Raw genomic sequence first — 11,013 nt, forward strand, 5'->3', positions numbered from 1 at the left:
ACATTAAATAGCTTATTCACCTTATAAACTTTTACAGCAAATTTTGGTTCTGTCCAGAATACATTAACACCATTAGAGTTTAGGTCAGCTTGTAATAGGATTAGCAACACCTGACACTTCTCCACTTCTGTTCTACACCTGAGTTTAATCCCATGATTTTCATGCACTGTTGGACCTTTAATACGAAGTTCAGGTGTTACATGGAATTCATGCCTGCAGTTAGGTATTTCTTTGATGGGTTTTTCAGCAGGAAATATTTCAAGCCGTGGTTTGCTGGCTACTGAAAAGTTGTTCCCCACCATACGTCATTCATGATAAGCAGCTGTGAAAGCACCCCAGTATTGGGTAGCATTATTTAGAACTTAAGTTTTATAAAATAACATAATGGCAAAAAAAAAAAATCCTTAGAGTTTCAAGAGTTATAAAACATCGAGAGTAAGCAGAAAAATGAAGTTGGGCCTTGGGTGTGGGTTTTTTTTTTAAAGCACTGTGCAAGTTTTGCAGTAACTTTCTGGAAGAAAAATTTGCTTGCAAAAATAGAAAAACATCAAACTGAGCATATTCTATACAACTCATAAATTATTTCCATCAATAAACTTCTCAGTTGTGGGCTGTAATTCTATAATGGGATGATAATAGCAGGGCAGCAAAGTCTTTGGCTCAGCAATTGAGAACAAGCTCAAAAGCAGCAATCACAGAAAAAGAAACAAAGGAAGAAAGAAAAAAACCAAAAAACTACTTACAGTAGAAGACCTCAGACAGACAGGGATCTCCAGCAAGACATGCTTGCCTCCACTGCCAACCCTTAAATGAGGTCCGGGAAGGGGTGGACTCTGACTCCACCCCTTCTAGTCAGTCAGGTCCCCTGAGTTGGCCCAGCCTTCCTACCAGGTGCTCACCCACTGCTTCAGGTCGTGACTTGGCATTTCCACTACATAAGCCTAGCAATTAGAGATTTGTAGTGAAAAATGTGCCCTGACTCTTCTTATTAACTAGTCTGTGCTTGCAGTTATTTATGGGTATGAAAATTCAGGTCAATTTGAAAAATATTACAATAAATCTCTATTGAGACTCTCTGCATTGCCCCATGGGCCAGTAACAGGAGGTCGACGGGCAGTGACCAAAAGCTTTATTTTTCTGGATAATTCCAATAAATAAAGAAATCAGCTGTTGTAATACAACTGCATTCAAGAATGATTTTTAGCATACTCATTAAAGGACTGTCATACAAATTAAAATTCATACTCCACTTCATGAATTATTTTATTTTATCACAGCTGTTAAGAGACCCAAATTCATCCCTAAATTATACTGGTTCCACCTCACTTGTAAAGTATGCTTACAGATGATTACTGTGGGGAGTGAAATGAAGAACAAGGTGTATCAGAAGTTAGAGGTTATAAATTGAGTTGGGTATCAGAGTGAATTTTTCGGGTCAGGAAAGAGCTCTCACTTCAGATAATTCAGGTAGCACTGCAGATAATTCAGAGCAATTCGAAATTGCAACCTTCTAAAAATCTGATCCACTAGCAGAGCAATGGGGGAAAAGTGCTGCTTGAAGAGCTGTAGCAAGGCAGACAATGCAGTGATATGTGATTAGAAATAATTCACTGTAAATATTCGTGGTGCCTATTTTGATTACAACAAATTCTATGTTTTTCCCCCTCATCACAATATCCTTTTGGTAGAGATTCAAGCGTATCTGTCTGCCTTAGGCCTGCTTTCATACAAATTATTCCCTGCCATCATGGCATTGAATCAGGTATCTGCTCAGAATGTTCTGTGCTGTTAAGGACATATTTTCACTCATGAGGCTTGACTGCAACATTTCAAATGTCCTGTGTGAGCTGGCAGCCCAGTGTGATAGCAGTGCAAGAAGAAGCTGGCTGCTGTGCAAAACAACATAGAATCATTCATCTTCCTGTCTTTCTGAAGATTGGCAGATCTCTCCATTGGCACTGAAGGATGTTTGTTCAAATGGCTGCCTACATGAACACTCCAGGTGTATACAAGAAAGTTCTCTGCTCTGTTGCACTAAATAAAAAGACTTCTACATACTAATTTTTGGTCCCAGAGTAGATGAGTGCACAGACAGATGGCTAGTAGAATAAGGAAGCAATTCTCTCCACCTTGGATTAACCACACTTTCACTGAGTTCATGAGTTGGGCCTTTCCTCTAATTTCTGCCTGTTAATGTATTTTTGATCCTACTCCAGAAGTGAGCTTCTAAAGATGGGTAGGTGGACTACACCTCAACACACAAGCACAGTGCACACTGTGCAAGGCTGGCCATCAAGAAGATATGCCTCTCTTTGTCCTTCTGTTAGGAGAAAATAAAAAGAAAGTAAAGGCAGAATTTGGAGCTGGAACCCAGAATAACATCAATTCTGACTGCTACATCATGACACTGATGGCTGATTCTTCTATACTATATTCTTAAACATAGAACTCAATGTGTACTGCACATCTGCTTTGCAAATTTAGATGTGCTCTGTGACACAGTCTCAGACAGCAGCCTCAGATCTCCTAAATATGTCAATGAGACAAGGCTGGAATCAACCTCTGATGTCATGCACCAGATGTGCTAGAGGTAAGAAGGCAAGCTTCAAAATTCAGTAAACCTACCAAGCTTGCTCTAAGATTTTAATTCTTTTGATTTCATTGCTTTGCAGTGTAATCTGAGTTACAGTTTGTGTTTATTTTCCAATCAATTAAAATGTGAAAAGCAGCCATCATGGAAAATGTTTCAGAGTTGAGCAGAGAAGCTAAGGCAATTCTTATCTGAGGACATATTTTCTAAATACTTACTATTGGAACAAAATTATCTGAAATAAGCTAACATTGAGTATTTTTCATGTTTCACTTGTTTTAAGAGCGATTACATTATTTTTTACTTCCTGCAATAATTATACAAGTAGACATCACATTCAGACAAAATAATCTGTGAGCTCTATTTAAGGAAGAAACATTTATAGCTGTATTTACCTATGAATCTAATTTGTAGTGTGTTTTAGAAAACTCAGAATTTAGAGCCTCATCATATCCAAATGACAATTTGCATCAACCTTGCAGCTCATCAACTATTCACTACTTCAGTTTACCTGACAGAGCAGTAATGGAGATTTGAACAACTTACTGATTCCTACAATACATGTTCTGCTCATTCATTTCACTACCTGTGGTTATCTCCATTACACATAACAGACTCATGCAGGGCCATAAATTAAGTAACAGACAATCAAGATAACCTTCATATATACCTCATTTTAAAGGTATTTTCTCACAGCTCCTTCTGTGTCGACAGATTCACCAGCTGGGTCAGCCACAGAGATACACTTTATACTATTTGTACCAGGTTTTGCCCATTACCAGTATAAAAATAGGTAGGTAGCTCCAAAAGTAATGCCTCCTATTTATGTCCATAAAAACTACAACAGACACAAAGAGAATAATAACAGTATGTGATACAGCAAATTATCAGTTTCAAAACTCTTCTCCAACATAGTCACTAGCATCAGCTATGCATTGTCACCAGCCCTAAACAAGAGCCTGTATGTCATTCTCGCAAAAATCTGGACCAGTGGAAGTGACAGCAACTATTGCTGTCACCACTGCTGAAACTCACCACCCACAGCCTCAAACCACATCCACTGATTGGTCTCTATCAATGTCCAGCAAGCATCAATGAATGTCAGTAGGTGCTTTTTTTTTTCTGCATGGAGGAATTCAATGACACACCTTTGCTTCTGTCACACTTCCATGTCAAGTACCATTTTGTCAGACTGCCCCTCCACTGCTGTCTGTCACAAGGCACCAAAATGCAATGGGATATTGGTGGGAAGGTTCAACCTCTACTGTCATGGCACCAGTATCCTCTGGAGTTATTCAAAACCTGCCTGAATGCTTTCTTGTGTAACCTGCTGTAGGGAACCTGCTTTAGCAGGAGGCTGGACTAGATGATCTCCAAAGGTCCCTTCCAAACCCAATGATTCTGTGATTCAGCACCAGCCACTTCCCCAGAAAACAGTGAATTTGTGCCAAGAACACAATAATTTGCCAGGAAAAGAGCAAAGACAAGACCGTGCCACTAGCAGATGAGAACTGCTGCACTTAATGTCCTCTGTGCAGGCCTGACCCAGGTCATCAGCTGCCAGATTCTGAGCTGTGCAAAGTGAAAGAGTGAAAAAACCCTGACTGGGTATGGTGGGGATAGGTTGATGGTTGGACTAAATGGTCTTTTCCAAAAATCTTTTCCAACTGTAAAAATTCACAGATCAGAGGCCAGCACTAATGATTTGTAAGGCTCACTGAGAGTCCCGTTCTGAGTGGCTGTGTGGCCTCGCATAGGAGTAAGATACAGAAGTGGATGAAATCTTACCAGGGCCTCCAGAAATCTGTTGCAAGGCAAAAATTTGTTTTCATTTGGCATTGCCAACAGAAGGAACAAAATAAATAGCCTGCGCTGAGATCAAACTGCGTTGGATTTATATGTAAGGATTGGGATTTGATAACAAATAATGTGTTTTGGGAATATTGCATTTTTCTCCTCCAAAAACACTGTCTTAAAATAAGGATTTGATTAGAGTGCTTCAACTCCTCTGAGTATGGCAGTCTTGAAACTGAAGTCAGCTGGGAGTACTAATATCTAAGGGTGTTCATGCCAAAAGACCATCACTGAATCTAAGTTACAGCTATAGCTGTGGCTCCTTTCCATTGTCAACATGGATATTTGCAGTCCATATTCTTCAGTGAAACTTCTCCGTATGCACCAAAGTGAATGGGAAGTTGCCTTCTCTGATGACTCACAGTTTTATTACCCCTCTGTTTAAATGTATACTGCAGATCGTATCTGACAAATCTGGCAACCAGTAAACCTAAGCTTGGGTACTGATTTTCCCAAGAGCAAAGGAAAGTTGCAACTTAATGAACCTTTTCCTGACCAATATTTTATTGAGTGGATTACAAAGGCTTGACTTGCTGTTGGGCAATCAGGGAGGAAATAGGGAAGAAGCATAGTGATTCTTGTGACTTAAAATGAGGCAATGTAACCTGTAATAGCTTTGGAAACACCAGCTCTGTGTGCAGGTTGCCGCTATCTTTCATCAGGTGCTTGAATGGAAGTTAAATTTAAAACTAATACTTGGGCACTTGTTGGAGGCAGAATGTTAAGTCCTGCAGGGTCTGGAGCTCAATCATAAAGTGAATTTTTGTATGTATGGGGCTATGGAGCTCAGGTGAAAAGGAGAAGGGGCCCTTAAGTGAGTAAGTCATATGCAGCTGTCTTCCCCAGGCTCTTGTCCTGATACTGCTTTGGACTTGAGAGAGCAGCAGCTGTCTTTTTCAGCCTCTTCACACATAGATATTTTTGTCCCCCTCTCCTTCATAGGAGTATCATCACGACACCATACAGCTTCTTGCTTTGATTTTTTAATCAGCTGATATATATATTATTTCATTATCCTGTTCATAAAGACTTTCTATGTTGCCATCCCTCTTGCAGACCTTTGAATCACTTCCATCACAGCTGTGGGATTGACTTACAGCCCCAGCACTGCACTCCAAGGGCTGAGGTGGAAGAGGCTGCAGCTATGCAAGATGACAGCAGTGGTCTGCAGTACAGCTTCAGCAGTTGAATTGCCCAGCTCTCCTGTATAAAGCAGAGTGACATGTTCCCATTAAAAAAAAAATATATATTGAATGTGTTTGAGAAAATCATGCCGATAATTCTGTGATTTTGGTAAGCAGCACTTCTGTATCTGCCACTTTTACACCGCATGTTGATGTTTAAGATTTCCGCCTCTGGTAACGGGGAAGGAAAGGACCATAAATCAGTAAAAAGCAAGGAAAATGAGGTCTGAAAGACTTTGTGTTTGCTATGTTAATAAAGCCAGATGGGTAAACCAAAGGGAATGTATTAGAAATCTAGTGCTATGATTCAAGTCAGTGGAGGAAGGTCTGCCTCTGTTCACAGGAAGCACTTCACTGAACAGTAATAACATTGAACAGTTCATACTTCACTACTTCTGAACTGTGTACAAACTCTTATTTACAGGATGAAGCCTTCTACTTAGGCTGACATCCATAGTAGCTTTAGCATCTCCATACAACACCACCCAAAATCCAAACCCTATGTCTGAGAGTTCTGCCCAAACACTTCTTGAATTCCAACACTTGGGGCTGTGCCCACTGCCCTGGGCACCCTCCTCCATGCCCACTGCCCTCTTGTGCAGGACCTTTCCCTAATACCCAGTGTGATCCTCCCCTGACAAAGCTCCAAGCCAGTCTCTCACGGGGTTGAGAAAACATGTCACGTGGCTAGAAAAGAGCAGTGATAAATTTGTCTGAAACTTCTGTAGTTTGTTCCTTAAATTACCTTGTTAAGACACTAATTAATTTCTTGCAGAGTAATTAGGTGCCTATACATGATGAATTCTGTAAGTACTTTGACATAGATTGCTAACCCTGGACCGCAGTATATAATTGCGAGAAAACTAAAAATATCTCCAAAATAGATAGGGATCATAATGACTGTCATACTTCCATCATTCAATATTTGCAGTATAAGAGAAAAAGTGGAAATACAAAGCCTCTGAGCTAAGTTTCTTAGCAGACTAGCTTATAAATATCATTTCTAAGGAGAACAGTAATAATTATGGGTGAACTGAAGGGAATGATTAACATTTATGAACACAGATTCAGTGCAGTGTTCCTACTGAAGATAAGTTGTACAAAAAGGATTTGTACTAGGTTGTTTAGGCTCTTCCAGATGAGTTTTTTGAGAAGCCAAGCAAATGTGATGCTGTCTTGATCTCCCATTGGCTGTCTAGAGTTATGTATACCTGTGGGTGTTGTTGTAGAGGATCAGATATAACGCAGAGTTCTTCAGGTGATTACAGAATCTGACCTGTAATTGAAATAAACTGAGGAATGTGTATCAGCCACTGCAGGGCTCATTATGAGATTTGTGCCTTTTTGTGGCTTTGATGAGTGACTCCTGTCTGTGTCCAAAGGGCAAAGTTCAAACGTGGGTAACTGTAATGAAATTTGGTTTCCAGATGTCAGCTGTCTTCTGGCACAGGTAGAGTCACAGCCTTAGGCTTGGGCACTGCAGTCCGAGCACTTGTCAACATAGCTCTTTGGCAATCGTAGCTGTGCCTCTGCGTGAAATTCTGTAGTTGTTAAGTAAATATCTCAAAGAAATTCTGAATCATAAAGTCCAGAGCCCTCAAGTGATGGGGTTATAGGAAATCAGCAGCCACAAATGGCAAGTTTTTAGTGCCTGCAAGTAAACAGACAGGACAGGCTCTGATGGGAGAAGAACATTCATGGAAAAACAAACAAACACAAACAAAAAAAAACCACAAAACCTCTTTGGTGCGTATTGTAACATCATCTGTAATTCCAACATTAGCAATTTATCAGAATCTATTAGCAAGCGTGTTAGCGTTCAGTTTGCCAACTCAATCTTCTCACAAGGGCAGCTGGGAATCACTGTCTACCTGAAAATTCAGCCCCCCTCCTGCTCGTAAACTCCCTTCAAGTACTGATACATGACAGATATTGTGCTTGCATGTATAAAAGACTGCTTGTGATCAAAGAATAACAGTGTTTCCTATGTATACCCACTCACGAGGATTGAATACAGATTATATTGACACTAAGCAGTAATTCATGATTAAATTTTATTACAAAAATCAGTGAAATGCTCTAAGCACTAAACTCAAGTCTGAAAATAAGTAATTGCAGTATTCAGTCACACAACTTTAATGGGGATGGGAGAATAGGTAATTGGCCAAGTTATTTACTGGATTTGATAGGAATGCTTACTTGGTGCTTGGTTCCTGGAGTTGAACAGTGAGATGATTACTCCCCTTCAATCCCAAGTTACCTTTCTTTCTCCTGCTCTAAGACAAGGGCACATTTCTAAGGTCATTATTTGTTAATTACCTACTCTGCTCTGCTAATATCCACCAGGTAAATACAGCTTCCCTTTCGAAGTGTTGCTGAACAATAAGTGCTACCAAAAGAATATTAAAAGATCCTGAACTGGGGCCAAGGGAGCCCACATTGGGTAATGGCTCTTTCCTTCACTCTGCCTGATGGAAGGATGAGGTTTGAGAAGCCCTGGGGGACTGGCACTGCCTCTCCTGTGGGAGTGCATCTCAAGTGAGGTGCTGAGGCAGTTGGCTTAGCAGCCAGCTGGTGTTCAGACATATTACTTCTTCAATTTGTCATAGATCTGTTAAACTACTTTCAGCATAACCATCCTGTTGTACACAATTGTCTGTGATACATATCAACTAGCTGAAATACCACCAGATCCAATAATTACTTTTTGAGGCAATTCTTACTGGAAGAGTAGTACACAGGACTGAATTTTTAAGTGTGCTTTATTACAATATTAGTACTTGTCTTTTTACTTTGCCACTTCAAGCAGTCTTAGGAAGAGAAGGTCAAGGGGTGTGGAATGTTGTTACTTCAATAACAGAATGGTTTGAATTGGAAGGGACAAGAAAGATCCTCTAGGTCCAACCCCCCTGCCATGGGCAGAGCTGCCACCCACTGGATCAGGCTGCCCAGGGACACATCCAACCTGGCCTTGAAAGTCTCCAGGGATGAGGCATCCACAGTTTCTCTGGACAACTTGTTCCAATGCCTCACAAACCTTTGAGGAAGAATTTATTCCTAACATCTAACCTAAACCTCTCAGTTTAGTCTAGAGGTTTAACCTAAACCTCTTTCAGTTTAAATCCATTGCCCCTTGTCCTATCACTGTCTACCTAACTGAAAATTCAGCCCCTCTCCTGCTTGTAAACTCCCTTCAAGTACTGATAGCCTGCAATGGTGTCTGCCCAGAACCTTCTCCAAGGAGAAGCCCAATTCCCTCAACCTTTCTTCACAGAATAGGTGCTCCAGCCCTCTGATCATCTTCACGGCCTCCTCTGGACCCACTGTGCAGCAACAGAGCAACGGCTCTGAATCATGCCATTTAATCCCATGGCTGGAGAGATGTTACTATTGGAAACTAGAAAAAAAAAAAAAAAAGATTCCTCAGGCATCTGTCTACATCAGCTATTCAGGCAAAATATAGCTAGAAAAATATCCTCTCACCATTAAAGCTGTTTACTACATTAAATAAAATGTTATATTTTATCCAATCTCTGCGGTAACAGACACGCTATAATCTTAATTTTTCACTTTTCTTTCCTTCACAACTGGGTAAAACTAACAAATATATGTAACAACTGCAGACAAAGCTGACAGGCATAAGCTGCAGTATGTATGCTAATGCACTTTTCAAATAGCTTTGAAAAGCATGATTATGCTTTCCTGTTTTGGTTTATATTAAACCATAAAGAGCCCTAAAATCAGCAGTATCATGAAGAGATCTCATTTAAGGGTGTTTGTAATCAGCCTGTAAGAAATATAACTCAGTTGTGTGTAATGACATTGTATTATTCACAAAAAGTTTCTAATTTAAGACATACATTCCAAGAAGCTTTCAGTGGCAGCACTGCTTTGTGCAAAGAAATAGAAATTGTACTATTTTTCCCCACTTAGTAGTAATTTATAAGGCACAAGAGACACTATAAATAACAAAGAGAGCTACAAGCTTGACAAACTTGCAGAATTTTTAATTAGAAAACTAGGTGTTTGGTTTCTTGGTGGTTTTGTTTCATGTTTAGATACTGATGGTCTCTGAATATGCAAATTAAGAAGCCAAACATAAGAAGTGTATGTATGCGAGGGAAAGCAAGTCAAGAAGAAATGCAGATACATGGGAGTAGCATTTTGGGAAAAACATTTATCTGTAGCTACCTCCTAATCACACTTCTCAAAATAGTGCTACAATTACTAGAATTGATAAGAAAAGGAGGCCAACTGGTCTGCAATAACAACAATGCAAATCAATATTTTCCAAGTGCTATCAAGGTCTATACCAAATAGTGCCCTGCTCACAGAAAAGCAAAATTTCTTCTGACAGGTTCTTGACAATAACTGGCAAAATATTCACAGCTAGGCCAATAGTCATATACAGAAAGAAGAGTTGAACTCACTCACCTGGTGAAGGTGCTCTCTACCAACACAACACTCCTTCACAAAAAAGCACCTAAGTCCAGGAGGTAGTCTCCTTTCTGTGTCTGGCCCTTATATGAGCCCAGGGTGCTTCCACCCTGGGTCAGAGGGGGTGCACAGGTGCAAGCAGTTTGCCTGTGCTCTCTAGGCCAGCTGCACCCCTCACCAGATGCTCCGTCATCTGTTCAAGCCTAAAAGTGTCCCTACATGTGAGTAACTCAAAAATCAGTAAACTCATTTGTCGCTTTCTGCCTTTTCCTGTGGAGTCATAGTTATTGTTCTAAGATGAGCTCTAGCAGCAGACATGGGGTGGGATAGCAAAACTGCAATCAGCAGATCAAGCAAATGAACATTCTTTAGGGTTTGAGGAGATTGGGGCTAGATTGCTGTGTCTGCTTTTGGACACCTGGCTCAGGCCCTTGCCTTTAAGTGGGCAGCAGAAACTGTGCTATGAGAAACCAAATGAGATTTCAAGACCAAAAGTAATCTTTCACAAAGGCAACCATTAATTACCCACAGCAAATACGGAGACATCCCTTTGGGGAAAAATATGCACGTGTAGGCAGTAGGCAGACAGATACCATGGCATGTTTTGTTTGTGTACAAAAGCTGGCACATATTTCAAAATAAAATGTGAACAGTTATTTTGATGTTCTACTTCCATTTCACCTAGTTTTCCTTTTCAGCCTAGAAAAAGGAAAACTTGGCAGGAGCTGGAGCCCAGGGGAGGGAGTAACATTCTTATTCTACTCATGTTTGAGCCACTCAGGTTTTCCATTTGTTCACATCTGTATTTTTATAGAAAATTGATAGGCGCTATAATTGCAGTCTACTGAAAGCAAGTAGGTCAGAACTACGTTTTCCATTCCAGAGGGGCTGCTGGGGCTAGGGAGACAGAAATGCATCTGAACAGTTTTTCTTACAGTGTGCATGTTT

General features: G+C 40.3%; 1 long non-coding RNA gene across 1 annotated transcript; it reads right to left on the reverse strand.

Moving 5' to 3' along the window:
* Positions 1 to 5,676: 5,676 nt before the first annotated feature.
* Positions 5,677 to 9,021, reverse strand: LOC125689173 (uncharacterized). Its single transcript, XR_007375101.1, has 3 exons — positions 8,891 to 9,021; positions 7,828 to 7,899; positions 5,677 to 7,279 (listed from the first exon to the last, which is right to left on the reverse strand). It is a non-coding gene; the product is annotated as an uncharacterized LOC125689173 (long non-coding RNA).
* Between the last annotated feature and the right edge of the window lie 1,992 nt (positions 9,022 to 11,013).

This window comes from Lagopus muta, chromosome 2, assembly GCF_023343835.1.
Source record: "Lagopus muta isolate bLagMut1 chromosome 2, bLagMut1 primary, whole genome shotgun sequence".
Lineage (NCBI taxonomy): Eukaryota > Metazoa > Chordata > Aves > Galliformes > Phasianidae > Lagopus > Lagopus muta.